At 40.4% G+C, this 24,202-nt stretch overlaps 1 long non-coding RNA gene and 1 pseudogene across 1 annotated transcript; both read left to right on the top strand.

Moving 5' to 3' along the window:
• Positions 1-9,781: 9,781 nt before the first annotated feature.
• LOC104974508 (uncharacterized) lies at positions 9,782-20,275 on the top strand. Its single transcript, XR_812092.4, has 5 exons — positions 9,782-9,958; positions 10,184-10,242; positions 10,410-10,488; positions 17,777-17,899; positions 18,716-20,275. It is a non-coding gene; the product is annotated as an uncharacterized lncRNA (long non-coding RNA).
• Positions 10,496-15,387, top strand: LOC132342494 (F-box only protein 3-like; annotated as a pseudogene).
• Positions 20,276-24,202: the final 3,927 nt, after the last annotated feature.

Below are 24,202 nucleotides of genomic sequence, written 5' to 3'. Positions count from 1 at the left end.
CTTGGAAAAGTCACTTAAATGCTTTGAACCTCAGTTTTCTCATCTATAGGAGCACTTCCTTTATAGGTTGTTGTGGTGATAAATGACACTGTTGCTGTTGTTGTTGTTTAGTCACTAAGTCGTGTCCGACTCTTCTGCGACCCAGTGGAGTGTAGTGCCAGGCTCCTCGGTCCATGGGATTTCCCAGGCAAGATGGAGTGGATTGCCATTTCTTTCTCCAGGGGATCTTCCTAACCCAGGGATTGAAACCGAGTCTTCTGCATTGTCAGGAAAATTCTTTACCACTGAACCACCAGGGAAGTCCCTGATAAATGACATAAAACCCACTTCCACATTATTGGTATGATGGTGGTTATTCTTATCATTGGGTCATTGGCCTAAAAACTGATTCAAGGCCTTTAATACAGAGAATTGTAACACCAAACGAGCCATTAACCCAGAAGAGCTGTAATTATTGATGAACAATAGAATTCTTTCCATCAGCATAAATTACAAAGCCAGGAATCAGTAGCAACAATAAGAAAAGAAGGAGACAGATGGCCTTTGAGTCCCATTAATGAAACCAGATATTGATTTGAAGGTCAAACACCATTATTCTCATAATTCTTTCTCTTTTAAAGTTTTCTATATATTCTTATCATTAAAACAGCATCTATAGAGCATTATGCTGGCTATTTCACAAAGCAAATGAACAATTCCTTTCCTATGTTTAGCTTATAACAAACCAAGAATAAATACAACAAACCAATAAATATTTGAGTTTTCTTCTGAAGATCAAGTAAATAGAGCATTGGATGAGGTAGAGCATTGCTACTAGGGATTCTTTATATTTTTCACAAAGGGCTTAACAGAGATGATGAGATATTAGGAGTCATCTGAAGGAAAAGATACTATATTGGTTTCCTGCGGTTGCTGTAATGAAGTACCACAAATGAGGCAGTTTAAAACAACAGAAATTTACTCGCTCACTGTTCTGACAACCAGAAGTTCAAAATTATTATTACTCGAGCAAAATCTCCCCTAGAGCCCTCCAGAGACTCTAGAGGAGAATATGTCCTTGCCTGTCCAGCATCCTGTGGCTGCTGGCATTCCTTGGTTGGTGGTTGCATCCCTCCTATCTGTCTGTATTCACCCTGCCCTCTCCGTGTCTGGCTCACATCTCCCTCTCTCTCTTATAAGGACACTTATCAGATTTAGGGCCCACTTAGATAATCCAGAAACTCTCATTTCAAGATCTTCTATTTCATCACATCTTCAAAGACCCTTTTTCCATCTATGGTAACATTTGCAGGTTCCAGAGATTAGGATCTTCTTTCTTTGGGGGTCCCCATTCAGTCTACTCATGCAATTCTTATGTTTGGGGGAGAGCACTGTTCAAAAAGCTTCCCAAGTGGTAAAGAACCTGCCTGCCAATGCAGGAGACATAAGAGATGCCGATTGGCTACCTGGGTCAGAAAGATTCCCTGGAGGAGGGCATAGCAACCCACTCCAATATTCTTGCCTGGAGAATCCCATAGACAGAGGAGCCTGGGGATCTGCAGTCCATAGCGTCGCAAAGAGTGGGCCATGAATGAAGCTACTTAGCATGTACGCTAGTGTTCAAGAAAGCTTGCAGTTGAAATAAGGCATGCACTGGATGGGAGGGTGTTTGGGGGAGAATAAATACCTGTATACGTATGGCTGAGTCCCTTTGCTGTTCGCTTGAAATTATCACAACACTGTTAATCGGATATACCCCAATATAAAATAAAAAGTTTTTTTTTTTTAAGTAAGGCATGCAGAGTTTGTCACAGACACAGGAACAAAGTGTTCGTGTTTTTGTTGCTCTTGTTTGTCAGAGTTTCTGACTGAGAGCCTGAAGGAGGATGCACTGAGAGGTAAAATCCAATCACCAGAGGATCTGAAAGATAGGAGTGTGGTCCCAGGAAAGCCCAGGGACAAGAGATCCCAGGTTCAGCAGGATCCTCGGCTAGAAACCAATAGTACTTCCCAAAATCTGCCTACGGGTTTCGTCATGTCTGCCACAACATCAGCAATCTTAGCCTCCCCACCAGGAGCCCCAGGACTCACGTGGAACCAGAGATTCAAACAGAGACAGTCATGACAACACATTTATCGATCCCCATCTGCAGCGCAGTTACAGTAGCCCTTTCTGTTCACAATTGAGTTGCATTTCCATCTCGCTCTATTCTTTCTACCAGATGATCTGCTCTTTCTTTTTGTTTTATTCAAACTAAGAATGTACAGAAGTACTTGATAGTAACACTTGATGTGAGGCATGTGAGATCCTAGTTCCCCAACCAGGGATCAAATCCACATCCCTCACCTTGGAAGGACACAGTCTTAACCACTGGACCACCAGGGAAGTCCCATGCTCTTTCTTATCATTGCTAAGAAATATTTAGATTAAAATAAACCCTCTATAGTCATCACCTAAGTTTTGACTTCAGTTTAACACTTTTCTCAATACCAATTTTTACATTCCTGGTCTTAATAAAATGTATTGAGGGGTAAACAGAATGACAAAGACAAACAGCTTTGTTTCCCTTTTACTCTTTGAATGAAACTAAATGGGACTAAGCAATTTTCTAGGAAGCTAATGAATTTAATTTCTTTTTATCACTGTCACTTGGGTGTGGGATCATACCCTCCATGTGACAGCCTGAGTGCATCCAGCAATCCTAGTTATAAGGGATTGATGGCCCTCTAGGAAATACAAGGGGCCTGTCACAGGAGATGCTTCAGAGGAGAAACCAGGCATGGCTTTAGTTTCTCTCCTACAATGCACTCCAGCATGGTGCACAATCCCTGGGTCCTACATCAATTCCTGGGTTCCAACTCTTGCTCCAAGATTTATCATTCATATGAATTGCTTCAGAGGGATTCTTTTGAGGGTTAAATCAGACAATATAGGTTTTATCTATCAGTTTAGCTGGGCTACAGTGTCCAGTTATTCAAGCAAACAATCTACATGGTGCTCTAAAGGTCATTTTGTACATATGATTAAAGTCCATATGTGCATGCATACTCAGTCGATTTGGTCATGTCCAACTTTTTTTGCAACACTATGGACCATAGCCCGCCAAACTCCTCTGTCTATGCGATTCTCTAGGCAAGAATACCGAAGAAGGCGATGGCACCCCACTCCAGTACTCTTGCCTGGAAAATCCCATGGATGGAGGAGCCTGGTAGGCTGCAGTCCATGAGGTCGCTAAGAGTCAGACACGACTGAGCAACTTCACGTTCACGTTTCACGTTCATGCATTGGAAAAGGAAATGGCAACCCACTCCAGTGTTCTTGCCTGGAGAATCCCAGGGACAGAGGAGCCTGGTAGGAGGCCGTCTATGGGGTCGCACAGAGTCGGACACAACTGAAGCGACTTAGCAGCAGCAGCAGCAGGCAAGAATACTGGAGTGGGTTGCTGTCCCCTCCTCCAGGGGATCTTCCCATCCCAGGGATCCAAACTGCATCTCCTGCAATTCCTGCATTGCAGGCAGATTCTTTACTGCTGAGCCACCAGGGAAGCCCTGAAGAAAGTCCATAACCAAGTGATTTTAAGAAAAGGAGATTATCCTCGAAAATTTGAGTGAGCCTGATTTAATCAGTTGAAAGGCCTTAAGAGCAGAGCTGAGTCATCTCAGAGACGAAGAAACTCTGTGGAATGCAGCTTCAGCTTATGTCCAAGTTGCAGCTTGTCCTTCCTAACAACCCAGCCTACGGACCCTCACAATTGCATATGGCAATTCCCCAAGATAAATCTCTTAATAGATATCTTCTACAGGTTCTGTGTCTCTGGTTGAACCCTAACTGGTACAACATGTAAAACTATGGAATAGGGACTGACACATAGTAAGGCTCAGAAAGATTTTGTTACTATTTTTATTGTTTGTGGTGGTGGTAGTGAAGGTAGTAGAATTGTTACATAACAAACTTTTGGAATTTCCCAACACCTCCAATTTCCAATATGATGTCTCAATGGCCCCAATAAGTACATTATTTTTTAGTCAGATAATGTGACTCAATACTGGGTTTTTAAAAAATGCAGCTACTAAAATACTCTATTTACACTATTTTATAACAACTGTAAATGGAGTGTAACCTTTAAAAATTGTATAAAAAATTCCATAGTCTAACCCTACTTTTGTCAGTATTAAACCTATTGAAGTGTTAGTCGCTCAGTCATGTGCAGTTCTTTGCAACCCTATGGACTGTAGCCAGCCAGGCTTCTCTGTCCACAGGATTCTCCAGGCAAGAACACTGGAGTGGATTGCCATTCCCTTCTCCAGGGGATCTTCCCGACCCAGGGAACAAACCTGCATTGCAGGTAGATTCTTCACTGTCTGAGCCACCAGGGAAGCCCAGACTGAACCCTCCTCCGAAAAAGATAGATTTGGCCCTGGCTCAAGGGTAGCCTGTATCAGTGGACATGTTATTAGCTTGATTATAATGATTATCTAACAATGTACATGTATATTATATCATCAAATCATATGCCATAAACATACTATTTTAACTGTCAATTATATATATTTCCATTTTTTAAATGTAGACTGTTAATAGATATTTTTAAAAGTCACTCTACTTAACAGACCAAGCAACATCACATTTCAAATCATGTCATGCAGTTTCATAGACCAATAACTAATTTGTTGTTGTTCAGTCACTAAGTCAGGCCTGACTCTTTGCAACCCCATGGAATGCAGCACGCCAGGCTTCCTTAACAACTAATACACTTCCTTAATACCTAATATGTTTCCCAAAAAAGATATTTTTTAGGCAACCATTAGTCCAGAGAAATTCCTCACTAATTCATATTAGTACAAATTTTACATTTGCATTTTTTAAAGTCTAGGAATCACATTATTTCTTTCAGCTAACTTGCCTTGTATTTTCAATAGTTTTTAAATCTATTACTTTTCACCTCTTCCGTTCTTCCTCTGTTATTTTCCATTTAACATGAGCAGGTTCCTTAATCTTCTAAGGATAGCTTTACTGTATCTGTAACTGCTTCAAGTTTGAAGTAAGAGGCATCCAGACTACTCTTAGATCTAATAAAGTCACACTGTCTACTTTTCTAAATGTCCCAAGAAATCTGAAGTCTCGTGTGTGTGTGTGAGTCACTCAATCACATCCAACTCTTTGCGATGCTATGTACTGAAGCCCACCAGCCTCCTCTATCCATGGAATTCTCCAAGCAAGAATACTGGAGTGGGTCTCCATTCCCTTCTCCTGGCGTTCCTCCTGACCCAGGGATCTCTCTGATCCAGGGATAGAACCCAGATCTCCTGCACTGAAGGCAGATTCCTGACCATCTGAACTGGTAACCAGGGAAGCCCATTCAAGGTATTTCTCACTTTTTATTTATCTAATAATCTCTGTTACTTCAATACTGTTTCATCCTCCAGAAGTATGCTTTACTAGTTCATTCAAAAGTTAGTTACTGAGCACCCATTTGGGCAAAAAGAATGCATCCCATCTCCTATTCTCATGGAGTTTTTGACAAGGATGCTGCTGCTGCTAAGTCGCTTCAGTCGTGTCCGACTCCGTGCGACCCCATAGACGGCAGCCCACCAGGCTCCCCCATCCCTGGGATTCTCCAGGCAAGAATACTGGAGTGGGTTGCCATTTCCTTCTCCAATGCATGAAAGTGAAAAGTGAATGTGAAGTTGCTCAGTCGTGTCCGACTCTTAGCAACCCCATGGACTGCAGCCCACCAGGCTCCTCCATCCATGGGATTCTCCAGGCAAGAGTACCGGAGTGGGGTGCCATTGCCTTCTCCGTTGACAAGGATGACATAAACGTAAATAACTGTATTATTCGAAAGATTGATATCTGCCATTGGGATGGTTCAGACAGTGTTAAAGTGATTCTGAGAACAGAAAGGTCACATCTGGTTGAAATGGGTAATTACACTGAGAAAAATCTAACAGTATAGATGGCTTCTGAGAGGATTCTTAAAGAATGGGAAGGATTTCAACAGCCTGGCAAGGAAGTAGGGGTCATTTCAGAAAATGAAAACATCACATGAGCCTGGGAAGTGACTCACTTTATACATGAAAAGAGAGCCAGACAAGAACTTGCCCATGCAGAACTAAGGTATGCAGCTAGTTAGCAGTAAGAAGAACACCAAGAGAGTCCAGAATCCCAAGGAAGCCTGTACAGAATCTTTTGACTGCAGTTTCTTGTTCCTTCTAGTTATAAGACTGAAATTTGAACTGCTGGCCCTTCCTTTAAGAGGCTGTCAAGCCTAACCTCTCACACTCTATACCCATTCTGCTCAACCACTCTCAGAACTCTCACACCCTATCATTCATCCACCCATTGCCCTCCAGTCCAGATCCCAGAGTCCTACATCCACCCCTTCCATCCTTCTGTACCCTCCTCTTCACAGGACGATATGGAACCCCCAGTCTGTCTTCCCTTCCTCTGAATGGTTCCTTCACCTTCTTTCTCTAACTGAAATGTTATTCTTCCTAAGGACACAAGCAACATTTACTTTTTCCTTTACAGCCTGTGAATTTCAGATCCTGGCTGATGTCCTCTTAGCTCTCAGTGCCACTTTCAAAGCTTCCATTGGCCTCTCCTTCTTCAAAACATCCAGCTCCTTTGAAGCCCATACCATTGGACTACAATTCACTCACTTCCACCTCCAGAGAGAGCACATATATCAGTGTTCTGATCACTCCCCCATTTACCAATGACTTTATTCTCAGTCCATCACTCATGATGTCCTCACTATCCTCCATGCCCAGAAAAATCACTCACATACAAATTCCTTTTTGTATTCTCCCCTTCTCTTCCTCCTTCCTACTTGCCTGGAACATCACCAAATCTCCTTAAACCCACCTCCGGCCATATTCTAGTAACTAAAGTTTGATAAAGAAAGCCATTTCGGGACTTCCCTGGTGGTTCAATGGTTAAGAATCTGCCTTGCAATGCAGGAGACACGGGTTGGATCCCTGGTCGGGGAACGAAGGTCACACCTGCCTCGGAGCAACTCAGCCCATGAGCTCTGGAGCCCACACATCACAACTACTGAGCCCAAGGGCCACAAGTAGAGTTTGTGCACTGCAACGAAAGATTCCACATGCCACAACAAAGACCCAATTCCAATAAATAAATATTAAGAAAAGAAAGAAAACCATGTGATATCCCTAATTACTCCCACAATAAATTCATGACTCAGTCACATATGGATACCTAACACTTCCTAACCCTAACTCTATTTACATTTCCCCAGTACATTGCTTTCCAACTCACATAGGCAACTATTTTGTACTTCTTTCTCTCTCTTCAAACATCACCTTAACCCTTCACCCTATCTCATAATTTTCCTGAGAAATTAGAAGCAACTTAAATGGAGTTCCTTTGTCTTTCTGTTAGTCTGTTTCCTTCTGTATCGAGTCTTTCCACATTCTTTCCTGCCTTACTAAGGTCGATGTGTCTGTTCTAAACAAGACTGCCTGCTCCACTGGGATGTTCTGAACCTTGTTGTATCATTATCTTGCAGTTATGCCTTCTTTCTGCTACATCACCCATTTCTCCCATTCTTCTGAATCAGTCTCATTTGATCTAGTTTCGGTCCATCAGTCAGTTTAGTCGCTCAGTCGTGTCCTACTCTTTGCGACCCCATTAATTGCAGCACGCCAAGCCTCCCTGTCCATCACCAACTCCCGGAGTTCACTCAGACTCACGTCCATTGAGTCGGTGATGCCATCCAGCCATCTCATCCTCTGTCGTCCCCTTCTCCTCCTGCCCCCAATCCCTCCCAGCATCAGGGTCTTTTCCAATGAATCAACTCTTCCCATGACATGGCCAAAGTATTGGAGCTTCAGCTTCAGCATCAGTCTTTCCAAAGAACACCCAGGACTGATCTCCTTTACGATGGACTGGTTGGATCTCCCTGCAGTCCAAGGGATTTTCAAGAGTCTTCTCCAACACCACAGTTCAAAAGCATCAATTCTTTGGCACTCAGCTTTCTTCACAGTCCAACTTTCACATCCATACATGACCACTGGAAAAACTATAGCCTTGACTAGACGGACCTTTGTTGGCAAAGCAATGTCTCTGCTTTTGAATATGCTATCTAGGTTGGTCATAACTTTCCTTCCAAGGAGTAAGGTCTTTTAACTTCATGGCTGCAATCACCATCTGCAGTGATTTTGGAGCCCCAAAACATAAAGTCTGACACTGTTTCCACTGTTTCCCCATCTATTTCCCATGAAGTGATGGGACCAGATGCCATGATCCTTGTTTGCTGAATGTTGAGCTTTAAGCCAACTTTTTTACTCTCCTCTTTCACTTTCATCAAGAGGCTTTTGAGTTCCTCTTCACTTTCTGCCATAAGGGTGGTGTCACCTGCATATCTGAGGTTATTGATATTTCTCCCAGCAATCTTGATTCCAGCTTGTGCTTCTTCCAGCCCAGCGTTTCTCATGATGTACTCTGCAAAGAAGTTAAATAAGCAGGGTGACAGTATACAGCCTTGACGTACTCCTTTTCCTATTTGGAACAAGTCTGTTGTTCCATGTCCAGTTCATCTGATCTTAAAACTCACCCTCCCAATCCAAAATACCCTTTAATATTCATCACATTTTTTTTCCTTCCCTTTACAGCAAAAACTTCAAAAGAATGACTATTGAGTAATCTCCGGTCTCCACTTTCTTACCTCCCAATCTCATCTCAACCACTTCAGTCAAGCTTCTAACTTTTCCACTTTCTCATCGAGGTCATGAATAAGCTGGTGTTGCTGCATCCAATGGACGCATCTGTGCCTCCATCCTACTGGGACTTTTAGCAACACTTAGCTTTATTGATCAACACCTACTTCCTGAAACACTCTCCTCTCTTGTCCTTAGTGTCACCTACTTCCCTAATTTTCTTCTTACCCCACTGGATTTTTTTATTCCACTCTTAAACCCCTTTGTTTCTACTCAATCTCTGAACTTTGGAATGATCTTGGATTTTTTTCCCCTTTTCTTTACCTACATTTATTTCCCAGGTGATTTCACCTGAGTCTCTTATTCTAGTCACGTTTACCAGCAGAGTATAGATCCCTGACTGGCCTCATAGTCTTTAAAGAGATAAGCAAGGATGATTCCAGGCAGAAATTAGGTTGCACTTAATCAAGCATACTCCTCACCAAAACCGGACAGAGTTCCCAGGTTCATCCACACACCCACTTCTCCCCGAGTAATAGTCTTTCCTCAGTCAGGACATTACACAGGCTTGTCCAGAGCTATCCTTTCTGTTTAGCGTTCATGGTTCCACTCTGAAGCTCCGGAAGTACCTCTTCCTTCCTCTCCCAAGTCTACTTCCTCTCACAGAATATTTCAAAGTTAAACCCAACACAGCCACTTCGAATTTACACAGATCTCCTGACTCTGCATCCAGGATTTTTTTCTAGTATGCCAAGCTGCCTCTCAGACTCTTACTGATAAGTTTCATTTTATGCTACTTTATGTAGGTCTTTTGCATGAAATTCTTATCCTCCACCCACCACCCTCCCTTCCCCACCAAAATAACCGACCACCCTTGCATGGCTCCATAACACTCTTATGCACTGTGGCATAGAGTTTGTTTTTCTAAACAAGTAAAACAAAAAGCTTGGCTTAAAAATAATAAACATGTTATACTCATGCATATCAGCAATATTTTAAAACAAGATTTGTTTTCTCCTGTTTTCCTTCACAACAATCTATTACTATGTCAGATTTCAAAACAAAAGCTAGTTTCCACAGGAAGGGAAAACAGGTCAAGGGAAACAAGGTTTAGATTTGAAATTTTACATAGCTTTCCCAGAAACAGTGACTGTTACTGGCACTTTACTACTTTTAATCTTGAGCATGAAATTCAAACTTCTATGGAAACAAAACTATGTGACTATGAACAAAACAAACAGCACATTGGTCCCTTCCTGGTGTGAACTTTGGATACATTTGGCAGCTCTTTCAAACTGTGAGTAATGTATCTCTCCTTCTCTAGCCACTTTAAAAAGGTCAGATTCTAAACTGTCAGGAAGGATTCAAGTGACAACTAAACTAAAATAAGGTGTAAAGAAAGGTCTCCTTTCATGTTTCTCAAAGCATGTTCTACTGACAATGCCTTGGGCAGTAATTATGTTTATGATGAAGTCTATACTTTTGTTTGGGTTATGATTCATTTATTTATGATTTTTAACAGGAACCAGACATTGCCTCATTACCGTCTTGTTCAAGAAATATGTCTTGCAGTGAATTTTGGTAAGGTAAACTTTTTTCCTGTTAGGCTAGGAAAAATTAAAAGTGTTAAAAATTAAAAGTGAGATTATTTAGATGATCTACTGAAGTCAGTGGTTCTAGGACTACAAATCTGTGGCCATGTGTGTGTTCATGCACTAAGTCGTGTCCATCTCTTTGTGACTCCACAGACTGCAGCACTCCAGGCTTCCCTGTCCTTCACTATCTCCCAGAGTTTGCTCAAATTCATGTCCATCAGATCTGTGGCTAGTAAGTATTAATGTCTTTTTTATCAGAAATTCTGAGACTACATAAGAAAGAAGTACTGGAGCAGTCAGATTCCTGAGCCTAACTAACCATCACTGAACTAGGCACAGAGCAAGGTACCACAGAAACTATGCTCCCACTTTGGGTCTAGATTATACAGACTAATAGATACAGATTACACAGGCTACAGATACAGATTACACAGGCTACAGATACAGATTACACAGGCTTGTCCAGAGTACCACATCGATTTGCTACTTGATCTTGGCATTTAAGGTATATTCTTAAGCCACGAGTTAATTAGTGGACTGTTAATATGATAAATGCAGTCATGATCCTGAGTGGCCTAAATGTTTTAAGATGTCAGTTTCACCTTATACCAGCTATATGACTTTAGACAAATTGATTAATCCCCTAGCTTCAATTTCTTCTTCTGAAAATCAGAGTGCTGATAAGTAACCTCAGGAAAACTGTAGTCTGGACTTAATTATGTAAATACATGTATGTATCTGGTTCCCAATAAATGTTAGTTCCTTTCCCTTACATAAATTTAAATCAGGAATCAGTGGCAGATTCTATCATATCACAACTGCTTACTGATTCATGTGGGTACTCACAAGAGTATTCACTTATGTGCTGCCTCTTCAGAGACAAAAAGATTTCTAGGACTTTGGAGCTAATGATAAGAACCTCCATCTTATATCCATTTCATGGATAGAATGCACAGCTTACAAATGCTGTTGAGGCAGTGGGGGCAGTGGGAATGGGCCAGGGCTGGGCGGAGGCCAGGCAAGATGGCAGGCATGGAGACTGAGCTGGTGTCCCTGATCCTGGTATCGCTGCCTGCCGATGATCCCGTGTTCTTCATTTTATCCTTCTTGGACTACAGGGACCTAATCAACTGTTCCAACATCAGTCAAAGTCTTAGTTAGCTATCAAGTCATGATCTGCTGTGGAAAAGACACTGCAAAAAATAGTGGCTGATATCTGAGGAGGACAAAACATAGAAGAGTCAGTGTTGGCAATTCCTCTTCATTGATACTTGCTTTGATGTAGGAAGGTATAATGACCATAATGATGCTATTAAAAAGGCCTGGGATGGTCTCAAGAAATATTTGAACCCAGATGTCCTCAGATGGTTTACACTCTAAAAGAGAGCAGGTAATCAAAAAGGAAGATATAGATGCTCTGGTTCAATCCCTGGGTTGGGAAGATCCCCTGGAGGGCACGGCAACCTACTCCAATATTCTTGCCTGGAGAAGCTCCATGGACAGAGGAGCCTGGCAGGCCATAGTCCATGGGTTGCAAAGAGTCAAACACGATTAAGCAACTTAGCAAGCAAGCAATAGATGCTGTGGAAGCTCAGATAAGCTGCAAGCTTCCTGATTCTCATCATCCACAATGGGCAGAAGTCAGTTGTTCTTGGTTTGTTGGGAAGCACAGTGCTGTCTAATCACTATAATTCTGAGGATTTTTAGACTTTGATACAGCTTCTGGAGGCTTTTACCAGAGATAGGGACTGAAATACTGTCTCCCTTTAACTTTTTGCATATATACTGGTTTCAGTCAGTACATATAGCAATGGAAACTGCAGAGGGCCAAAACAAAAATGAAATCTTCTGCTAATATCCAGACCAAATGGCTCAGAATCCAGTTGCTATTGACATGTTTAAGTGCGACTTTTACTGACTGGTTTACTTCTTATGTCAACAATGTTGTACTGCGGAGAGGGCTTCCCTATCATCAGAGACCAAATTTTCAGGTATGTTCATGGCCCAGCGTGTGTAGCAATAACTGGGATATTACAGTTTCAGTTTCCACATTGTCTCTGCCAGAATTTAGTTCTTTACATCCACCCCATTATTTCTTCATGTACCAAATCAGGATTGAAATGTCAAAAAACTCACTTCCTGAGAAGGCCTGTCAGTTAGATCATTGCTACTGGAAAACAACAAATGCTGAAGGTGATGTGGAAGAAGTTCAGGGACCTGGAGTAGTTGGTGATTTCCAATCATCAGTCCAGGCCAGGTATATGAATACACAAGCTGTACCACATTCTCTACAACATCAGGCTATATGAAGGGATATTATACCTTCCATTTTCTTTACTTGAAAGAACAAGGTCTTTAATGTTGTCATTCCCCGATTACATATGGCATGTCTGACATTTAGGGTATGTATAGCTCAATTGGAAATGGGTTCTGATGAATATGAAGAGATGGAAGAGGAAAAAGAGGGGGAGAAGGAAGATGATGATAAGAATCAGCAGATAAGGATGAATTTTATGAAGATGACCAGAAGGAGAGACAGACAAAAGTCTTTGATGTTATCATTTGAAGACATCATTGTTCTCACTCTTTTTTTTTTTTTTTTAAGCAAATTGACTTCACTGGTGGTTCAGATGGTAAAAAATCCGCCTGCAATGCAGGTGACCTGGGTTTGATCCCTGGATTGGGAATATCCTCTGGAGAAGGGAAGGGCTACCCACTTCAGTATTCTTGCCTGGAGAATTCCATGGACAGAGGAGCCTGGTGGGCTACAGTCCATGGGGTCGAAAAGAGTCGGACATGACTGAGCAATTAACGCTAACACTTCCACTGCTGATGGAAGACCCGGGGTGAATTCTCAATAATGTAAATAAATTGTTCTCAGCTTATAGCAATAAAACTAGCATGAAATATTGAGCCAGGCCTTGGATTCTAAGCAACACTACTTTAGGAATTGGATTTGTGTTTTTGAAGTAGAGGAGGAAATGGGAATTTTTTTTTTTCTCTTCTTGAAGTCAATGGGAAAATAGTTCTCTACTAAGAAACAGACATTTCTTTGTTTAAAAATTTTATACTTATAAAAACATATAAGTGGGAGGAAATTGTTTTGAATAAGGATTTAAAATGAAGCAGAAATACCTGGTTATTTGTCCTTTCTTAGACAATCTGTCCTTGAATTTAGAGTTTTCATCACAACAGCCTTGCTTTAAAGTCTATCAGTACTCGACCTTGAATTTGGTCTTCAACTCTACCAACCTTGAATTTAAGTCTTCAACACTATGACCTTTATCATACTGTTCACAGATGCATCATTTTTGAGGGGCGGTTTGTAAAAGTATCTATTGCATTGTTTACTAACAAAAGCTTCTTCTCAATGTCTCATGTAGTTTCAATTTGTAAATACCGCTACTGTTTAATGTCCCCTTCAGTGATTCCTAGATATTTTGTACTCATAGGGAACTAATTGACTAAATAGCTTGAACACTGGTTGTTTGTCCTTTCTTGACTATCTAACTTTGTGATAAGTGACATGAATTTTATGTTAAGATTCAGTATGTTTTCCTGAAACATGGATTTCTTTGTAATTATATAATTGAGAGTTTGGAATGAAATCCTCCAAGTGTCAAAAGTTCACATTTTGAAAACAGATTTTAGTTTTGATCCTGTATTCTGGGTAATTGACTATTTCCCATAAACTAGTATTAACAAGCAAAAAAAAATATTGTTGAGCTAAAATAATAAAAAATATTAAGGCCATTATAATAGGAAGGAATGCTTGTGCACTCAGCTAGATTTTTTAAACTCGATTTAGTCAGTTTGTAGCAGCACTGAGCTTACTAAAGTGAACTTCAGAGAAAACGGAAGGAAGTGGTTATTTCAGCTGCAAAAAACAATGATGATGAGAACGCAGAAGAAAATAAGATGAGATCAAAGCAAACACAAAGTCTATCAGAACGTTCCTCTGGCTTCACTGATATATATGCTGTAGATGCTTCACTAGTTCAGTTCAGTTCAGTTCAGTCGCTCAGTCGTGTCCAACTCTTTGCGACCCCATGAATTGCAGCACGCCAGGCCTCCCTGTCCATCACCAACTCCTGGAGTTCACTCAGACTCACGTCCATCAAGTCAGTGATGCCATCCAGCCATCTCATCTTCTGTCGTCCCCTTCTCCTCCTGCCCCCAATCCCCCCCAGCATCAGAGTCTTTTCCAATGAGTCAACTCTTTGCATCAGGTGGCCAAAGTATTGGAGTTTCAGCTTTAGCGTCAGTCCTTCCAATGAACACCCAGGACTGATCTCATTTAGGATGGACTGGTTGGATCTCCTTGCAATCCAAGGGACTCTCAAGAGTCTTCTCCAACACCACAGTTCAAAAGCATCAGTTCTTTGACGCTCAGCTTTCTTCAGAGTCCAGCTCTCACATCCATACATGACTACTGGAAAAACCATAGCCTTGACTAGACGAACAATGCTATTTCCAATTCAGGCTCCTGCCCTGAGCATGACTGCTCTCACTGGCATGAATGTGGAAGGATGGGAATAGAAATCAATCCAGTGAGGTCCTGGATTCAATAATACACACAAAAATCAATTTTAGGAGGTTTAACTACTTAAGTATACAAAATTACTGGAAGACAACACCAAAGACAATTTTTCCAAGTGGTAGCTAGATTTGGCTACATACAATTCAAAATTTGGTAATATAAATGACAGACTAGGAGTTACTGACATTAAAATATAAAGCATGTACAAATAATAAGAAAAAAATGATTACCATAATGGAAAAGCAGACAAACGAAATAAGTAGAAAATTCCCAAAAGAGAAAATTAAAAGGGCCATATTTATGTTTTAAAAGTTAAACCACACTATTAGTCAAATAAAATGCAAATTATAGGAACTAGAAAACATTGTACCTACCAAAGTTGCTAAAAAAATTTAATATTAATGCCTAGAACAGATGACAGTAAGATATAAACAACAATAATATTTGGGGGGAGGGAGTGTGACAAATTTATTAAGAAGCTAAAAATGATTCATCTTTTTACTCAACAAATCTACTTTTTGTAATCCATTCTAATAAAATAATCATGATTGTACACAAAATTTTATCCATAAAAATGTTCAAATGGCAGTGTTTATAATATCAAAAAGGGCTTCCCTATTGGCTCAGAAGGTAAAGAATCCTCCTACAATGCAGGAGATCCGGGTTCAATCCCTGGGTTGGGAAGATACCCTGGAGGAGGGCATGGCAACCCATTCCAGTATTCTTTCCTGGAGAATCCCTATGGACAGAGGAGCCTGGTGGACTACAGTCCATGAGGTCACAAAGAGTAGGATATAACTGAGTGACTAAGCACAGCACAGCATATAATATTAAAAAACTAAAAACAAGTGTCCTAAAATAAAGATTGCTAATTAAATTATGTTACTTTTATACAACAAAGGTGTATGCAACCATCAAAAATGATGTTGTGGGAGAATATTTAATAACATAGGAATATGTTAATAATTGACTGCTAAGTAAAAAGAAAAATTTTTTAAGCTATGAAACAGTATGGATAGCATTCTCCCATAAAAGAAGGAGCAACCCAGAAGACTAGGCAGGAAAAACAGTTTGCTCCTTGGGTATTTGCGTGGAATCATTTGTAAAAGTTGTTGCAATACTGTGTTGAGAGGAATTCAAAAGGTACATAGGGCTCAGGGAGAAGAGCTTTGACTCAATCAACAATATCTGGTGGCTACATCCATTCAACAGTGTACTGCTACAATATCTTGAAGTTAAGGATTTTTATTCACTCATTCATTTATTTAATAACTATTTATATTATAATTTTCCTATGTATTCAGGGTGCTGGTGGTAGTTTAGTTGCTAAGTCATGTCCGACTTTTTCGACCCCATGGACTATAGCCTGCCGGGCTCCTCTACCCATGGGATTCTCCAGGCAAGAATACTGGAGTGGGTTGCCATTTCCTTCTCCAAGGGATCTTCCCAACCCAGGAATCAAACCCGGGTCTCCTGCATTGCAGGCAGAGTCTTTTTTTTTTTTTTTTGCAGGCAGATTCTTTACCAACTGAGCTATGAGGGAAGCCTATGTATTCAGGGGGAAAGTGCTAAATCGTTTAACAATGTTGGAACTGTACGTTTGAGATTACACGCTAACTGTGAAAACCTGAAGGTGAAAGAATAGATTTCTTTATTCACTCATTTTTATTTAACAATTACTCATACAGAGTTTCCTATGTGGGAGCACCATGCTAAAGGCTTCAGAAATATTCAATCATTTTTTTCTCACAATAATCATATGATACAATATCCTCTTATTATTCCCACTTTACAAAGAATAGGTGAAGTGACTTGCCAAAGGTCAAAGAGCTACTGAGTGGCAAAACTGGGATTCAATCCCAGGAAGTCTGTCTCCTGAGTGGGTCACCACACTATTATGTACAACACCTTGCACAGTATATGGACCATTGTTGCTGTCACAGTTTAGTCACTAAGTCATGTCCAACTCTTTGCAACCCCATGGACTGTAGCCCACCAGGCTCCTCTGCCCATGGAATTTTTCAGGCAAGAATACTGGATTCGGTTGCCATTTCCTTCTCCAATATGATGCTGAAGAAGACTCCTGAGAGTCCCTTGGACGGCAAGAAGATCAAACCAGTCAATCCTAAAGGAAATCAACCCTGAATACACATTGGAAGAACTGATGTTGAAGCTAAACTCCAATACTTTTGCCACCTGATGCGAAGAGTCAACTCACTGGAAAAGACCCTGATACTGGGAAAAATTGAGAGCAAGAGGAGAAGGGGGTGACAGAGGATGAGATGGTTGGATGGCATCACTGACTCAATGGACATGAGTTTGAGCAAACTCTGGGAGACAGTGAAGGACAGGGAAGCCTGGCATGCTGCAGTTCATGGTGTCGCAAAGAGTCAGACACGATTTAGCAACTGAACAACAGCAAGGGTAAGTTTTAAACCTTAAATTGAGGATCAGAAAATATACGATGTTAAATAAATATAGAAGGTGAGAGAGACAGATTCATGCCAGAAAAAAATTAGTTGAGGATTTATTTCAAGTCCAAGAATAAAAATGTAGCAGCTAAGAAAACTAATAATTTTTCAGACTTCATTAAGAGAAAAGAAGTAAAGGAGAGGAATGAAAGGGAAAAAATCTAAAATTGATTGATTGTCTACTGGGTGCTAGGTAGTTTATAGAGACAGAGTTTGTTGCTTAATTACTAAGTTGTATCCTACTTTTTTGCAACCCCATGGACTGTAGCCTGCCACACTCCTCTGTCTATAGGATTCCCAAGCAAGAATACTGGAGTGGGTTGTCATTTCCATATAAATCTCAATTAAATCTCTTGGAGGAAGGGATCTGTGGGAGACTGGTTGCATCATTGGCTTCATTGGCTCCCCTCCATCCACATGCATTGCTATGTGACTTTGTACCTCTTCTTTCCTTTCCCCTCCCCCTGCTGCCCCATCAAGTGGTAGAATCTTCATTTTCTGAATTTCAGCTGGATTTTCTTTGGCCTAAGAATGCAACCAAAGCAACATCACACCAGTTCTGACTCCATGTCGCACAAGACCCTGTGTGCTTCCACGCTGCCTGTCTTGGAACCCTGCTAGTCACCCTATGAGTAAGTGTGGACTCACTTGCTGGAAGATAAGAGACCATTTATGTCATCACAGCTAAAGTCATCCTAGATCAGTCAACCCACTGAGTTCAGATATATATAAGAGAGTTCAGCCAAGTTCGGCCAACCCTACCACAGTCTCTTGAGAAATAACATGTGGTTATTGCTTTAGTCATTAAGTTTTGAGCTGTTAACATGGCAATAGTCATATGACACAGCATTATTTTTTTTGTTTTATAAAAGCAAAAACTGAGGCTGAAAGTATTTTACCCAAAAGCACCAAATTTTTAAGTCTAACTGGGAAGTCAAATCCAAACTATTTCATTTCAAAGCTCAGCCTCCTAACACTACCATCAAATGTATAACATTCAGATATTAGAATAACTATCTCACTGACCTCTGCAGTAAACTCACTACACAAGAAGTACTATATTTAATTCTACACACTTAAAATGAATCCAGAAGAAACTAAAAATAATTTTATAAACTCTACAAGAAAAACAAGGGAAAGGAGGGTTTGCTTAGGTTGGAAAAGATAAAACTGAAGAAGGACATAAAGAGAAGGATAAATTATTTTCCATTGTTACTGTCTCATTTACTGTGATTCCTTCAGGAAACAAGCTCCCCATAAAGATACATACAGTCCCTCAAGCCTATCACTGAATTCAGGCGAACTCTCAGTCTTGTGATGTTTATCACACAAGGGTCTTCTTGACCTTCACAGGCTCACTTTGAGCTTTTAGATGGCCCTTCCCAAAACCGTCTCTGTTTATGACCACACTATCCTCAGCTTGATTGTTCTCTTAAATCCTTTTCCAGGTAACATGTCTACCAGCTTGACTTGGCCTCTGAAACTCGACTCTTCCCTCTACAATGATGTAATAAGGAAGTTCCTCCATACCACAAACCCAAGTCCTGTCTTGTGCCTCCACTATCACCAACCTGGGAAACACAGAGGATTATTTTTTTTTTTTTCTGTAATCCAGCCAGAGATGAGGGAGGAAACAGAAGATGGAAAAGGTATCTACTTCTTAACCACCTCAGCCAACAAGCTGTGTGTGCCAGATTCCATTAGTGAGAGATAGTCACATGTCCCCACTGAAGTGTAAGACGAATTGGGAATGCAGCCCTTCCAAGAAGCCACTGCCCAGTAATTACTCCTCACTCTGAAAAGGGAATGCAAATCTTTGGTGAAGAGTCAATCGCCACTACTGCCTTTACTGGCCACTACTGGCTTTAAGTTCTATTATAACTCCAGTTTTCATGACTCTCAACTTTCATAAAGGTTCAGCATAAGAAATATCCACTTGCATTTAACTGCAAATTCTTCAAATTTCTAGTCTGAACACGTTGATCATAGCTCTTATATTAGACCTTCAGGACTTACTGACTAAATAACAAGAAGAATATACTCCTCTAAACTTTGTATGCCCAGAATATATAGTAACTGCCCAAGGAATATTTGTTGAATAAATGAATACATGTTATCCAGGGTTACCCACACAAAATGAACCTGAATTCTCCCTTGAATTCAATGTCAGAGATGTTTGTTTATTAAAATAAATTTCTACACCTTTCTGCTGCTACCACATTAAGCTAGTGATGGTTTTGTGAGCATGTAATATTATGGTCCTTCATACACCTTCAGATACAGCTTCCTTTGCCTAGATTAATCTATCCCCATATTCACCTGGAAAATAGCCTTTCCCTTCCTCAAGAGTTGGTTCAAGCTTTTCTAGTAAGCAGCCTGAGGTGACCTCTAAAAATGGTACAGTATTCACTTGACCCAGAAAATTCCACAAAATCATGCAAATCAAGAGGTTCAAATCTTCATGTTCACTTTAAGAATACTTGTGAAACTGCCCAGGCCATTAAGAATATGCAATCTGAAAAGCCACCAAGTATCTGAAGGATGTCACCTTAAAGAAGCAACATGTGCCATTCCGTCATTACAACGGTGGAGTTGGTAGCTTTGCACAGGCCACACAGTGGGGCTGGACACAGGGTCAGTGGCCCAGCAAGAGAGCTGAATTTTTACTACACGTGCTCAAAAATGCAGAGTAATGATGAACTTAAGGGCTTAGATGTAGATTCTCTAGTCATTGAGCACATCCAGGTGAACAAATCCCCTAAGATGCAGGGCAGGACTTACAGAGCTCATCGTCGGATCAACCCATACATGAGCTCTCCCTGCCACATGGAGATGATCCTTCCTGAAAAAGAACAGATTTTTCCTAAACCAGAAGAGGAGGCTTCACAGAAGATATCTTCCCAGAAGAAAAAGATACCCCAGAAGAAACTGAGGAAACAAAAACTTATGGCCCAGAAATAAATGCTGCAAAAACTAAATGCAAATAAAAGTAAACAAACAAAGAGTCAGCTCAAGAATCTCTGTCCTCCATGTGCTTCTTCCCCTGTGCTTCCATTGTACCCATTACAATTCTTATTCTAATCTATGGAAATTATTTCTTTATTTCTGTCTTCCCATTAGATTATAAACCATTTAAAGGTAGAAATCATGGCTTTTCAGCTTTACATTATCAACATCTTGACCACTGTCTGACCTTATCAGAGATGCTCAATTAATACTCATTAAACAAACTATCATTGCTTTAATGTATCCCATACCTAAATAAAGACCATATTAGCATTTGAAGAATGATACACTTCAATGATATATCTCTCACTCCTTGTCCCCTGAACACAAAGTAGGCTGATCTGTTGAGACAAATCAGAGTAGATATTAAAAGGGGAAAATCCTCAATGTGGTATTTAAGTTGGAGAGCTTCTAATTTCATTCATATTACAATATGTACATCTCTCAACATAATAACACATTCTCTCTTGGGTTCTATTACAGTTTCAAGCTGACTTGGACACCTAACTAGATATTAACCAGTATTTTGTCTGCATGATAATCACTTCAGCAGAATTAATTTTAGTATTTTGTATGGATACTACAGTATTTATAAAGCTGAGTCACTTGCCTTCAACTGAAATCGTTAATTTTTCAGATACTATAAGAGGAGACAAGAAAAAAAAATTACTGGAAGCCTATGGGGTCCCTGATACCTACCATACTTACTTTACTCATCAAAATCTAAACATCAACCTAGTAAGAGATAAGCGTTATTATCAACATTTAGACATGAGCAATCTAAGCTTTAGAAAGCTTAACATTGTTAGAGACAGGATTCAAGTTCAGATCCATCAGGATCTGTGGTAGGCTGAATAATGAGCCCCTCCCCCACCCACCCCCACCTCCATCAAAATGTCCATGTCCAACCCCCTAGAGCCTTATATGGCAAAAATGATGTGACTAAGGATGTGAGATTTGGATGTTATTCTGGATTACTGGTGGGCCCTAAATGTAAGCAGAGCCCTTGTAATTGAAAGAAAGAATTCGTCTACAGTAGAGGAAAAGGCTTCCCTGGTGGCTCAGACAGTAAAGAATCCACCTGCAATGAAGGAGATCTGGATTCAATCCCTTGGTCAGGAAGATCCCCTGGAGAAGGGAATGTCAACCCACTCCAGTATTCTTGCCTGGAGAATCCCATCGATAGAGGAGCTTGCTGGGCTACAGTCCATGGGGTCGTGAAGAGTCAGACACGACTGAGCACTAAGCACACCCACAGAGGAAAAGCCATCGCGACCCTGAAGGCAGAGTTTAAAGCGCTATATCCAGGGAATGCTAGGGTACTCGAGACGTGAAAGTGGTAAGGAACAGATTCTCTCCTGAAGCCTCCAGAAAAAAACAGGACTGCTGACATCCAGCTTTTAGCCTCTTAGATGTCTTTTGATTTGAACACGAGAACACCAGAAAATAAATTTGCACTGTTTGTGTAATTTGTTGCTGTAGCAACAGGGACCCAATACAGGCTCCAAACTTTGAGAAAATCTACATAAATTAATTCAGTGCAACAGATACTACATAAGACAGAGTACTTAAACACCTCCCCATCAGGAAAAGGCAACCACTGGAGAAGTGTTAGACCAGACAGGGGAATTCCAAACACGAACACCCTCCAAGGACACTTGAGCCACCCTTATGACTGTTCCAGAGGAAAATGTGTTACTCTTTAGCCAAATACTCCAACACATCTTCCCAGTTTGGAGGAAGGAATAGTGTGAGAGCCAGTCACTCAGGTAGCCAAGCCATAAAACCTTGTAGAGCTAAATCAAAACTCTGAACTGAATCCACAAACCTGAGGTGGCCAACACAAACCTCAGTAGAACTAGTTGTACTTCCAGTAGCTAAACATTTTTAAACAAGGGCCATAGTACATTTCCAGCTCTTGGGCCAAAGCCTTGCATATATCCTACAGTAGCCCAGCACCGGAATTTACCAGAGAATAAGTAACTCGCAGAGGCGGGGTCGGGGGGTGGTGCGGGGAAAGCTTACAAAATCTATGCCTAGCCCAGATGGAAAAACCAAGCTACTGGCTTTGAAGCAGTAAAACCTCATGCCAGCAACAGTCTCCTCCAGGATTACATTTGGCATAAGAATGGGAATTATAGTAGTTTGAATTACATGTACTTTTCCAGTGCAAAATAAGTACTACCATGGAATGAAAGAAAGTTTGCTTATCTCTTCTGTTGTTCATTGAGACAATTCTCACTGACACTCAAGGCTGCTGCCCAGTGTCTCCCTCTCAAGGGAAGTGTCCCAAGGAGGAAACAATGGCCAAAGCCAAGAGAGAACAGAAACTTCTGAATAAAATTAGCTTTTGTTTTCCTGCCCTCCTTTGATCTTGATAGATATTTCAGCATGAAAAATTTTCAGCACTAGTTTTCTGAAATATTCAAAAAGGTAAAGTTCAGAGGTCAAATTAATAATATTAGTAATAGGGACTTCCCTGGTGGGCCAGTGGTTAAGCTTCTGCCTTCTAACGCAGGGGTTGCAGGTTCAATCCCTGGTTCGGGAGCTGAGATCCCACCTGCCACATGGCCAAAAATCCAAAACATAAAACAGAAACAATATTGTAACAAATTCAGTAAAGACTTTTCAAATGGTCCACACCAAAAAAAAAAAAAAAAAAACCTCAAAAAAAAAACAAACCCCAAAATAATGATAATGTTGTCTGTTTGGTAAGGGAAGTTTCCCTGATCAGGTGGAGTATAATCCAACTGACAACAAAATATGAATATAATGAGAATGTGACTGAAATCTAAAGCAAATATGGAAAGCAATAATAATATTTTCTAGAATCCCTTAATGAAAAAGCCGTCCTCAAATTTTAAAATTCCATTTATTCACTCATCAATCTCCCTGAATCTTCTGAATTGGAGGTATAAGAATTGTCAGAAATCCCATGAACCATATTTTAATTGCTTAAATGATCTTTAGAATGACTTTTATTTCAGATCAACTATATCAGAAAATGTCTCCCTAACATTCATTAAAATCAAGTCAATAGGTAGTAATTGAGCATCAGTGATTCACAAAATGCTGTGAGAGATACAACAGTCAAAGTCAGTGTCCTCTCAGGGTTTATAATCTATGAAAAAGAAATGACAAAAATATATAGAATATTTAATAACAGAGTTTAAAATGTGGGTCAAAAAACAGAAACACATCACAAAGTAGTATCTGATCAGTCAACAAATGATTCTATAGGAATGGCCACCAGAGGGTTTAAAGCAGAAGATCATACTAAGACTGCAAGCCTAGAAGGAAACCAGGGAATTCAGTTGTTTCTATCATGTTACAGAGTGGCGAGAGCCCAGGAGTTAAATGGTGTAGGCACTAGAGTCATTCAGACCAAATATCAAACCCCAGTTTCACTACTTGCCAGGCATCAGATCTTGGAAATTATTGAAACACTCTGAGCCTGTTTATCTTCTTCTGTAAAACGTGGATCAAACCTGCCTCCCAAGATTGTATTGAAGGCAAAGTGAGAAATGTATGTAAAGTTCTCAGCAGAAAGTAGCTGTTCAGTAAGTATGAAACCTTTTCCTGTGGTAGTGGTTGTTTAGTCTTCAATAAAAACTTTTTCTGTGATTGTCTTAACAGACTGTTTTTCTCCACAAACCTAAACATCCCTTTTATTTCAGAGGTGTCATGGTGCACCTGTCATTCCCTAGTAAGCTATGGGTTTCCAGCTTGATTGTCATAGAAGCCATACAGAAAGTGTCGTTTCCCATCAAAACATTTTTTAAAACTCCTGTCATTGCCACAGGACACAGAGAAGCTATATATATATATATATATATATATATATATATATATATATATATTCCATTCTGTGATTTGCATTTTCTACATATTAACTTCTGAAATAGGAATGTGGCTTGTAAGTGATATTC

The sequence above is a fragment of the Bos taurus genome, chromosome 16, assembly GCF_002263795.3.
Source record: "Bos taurus isolate L1 Dominette 01449 registration number 42190680 breed Hereford chromosome 16, ARS-UCD2.0, whole genome shotgun sequence".
Taxonomy (NCBI): Eukaryota; Metazoa; Chordata; class Mammalia; order Artiodactyla; family Bovidae; genus Bos; species Bos taurus.
The sequence above is the reverse complement of the archived record's forward strand: the minus strand, read 5'-3'. Positions and strand labels throughout refer to the sequence as shown.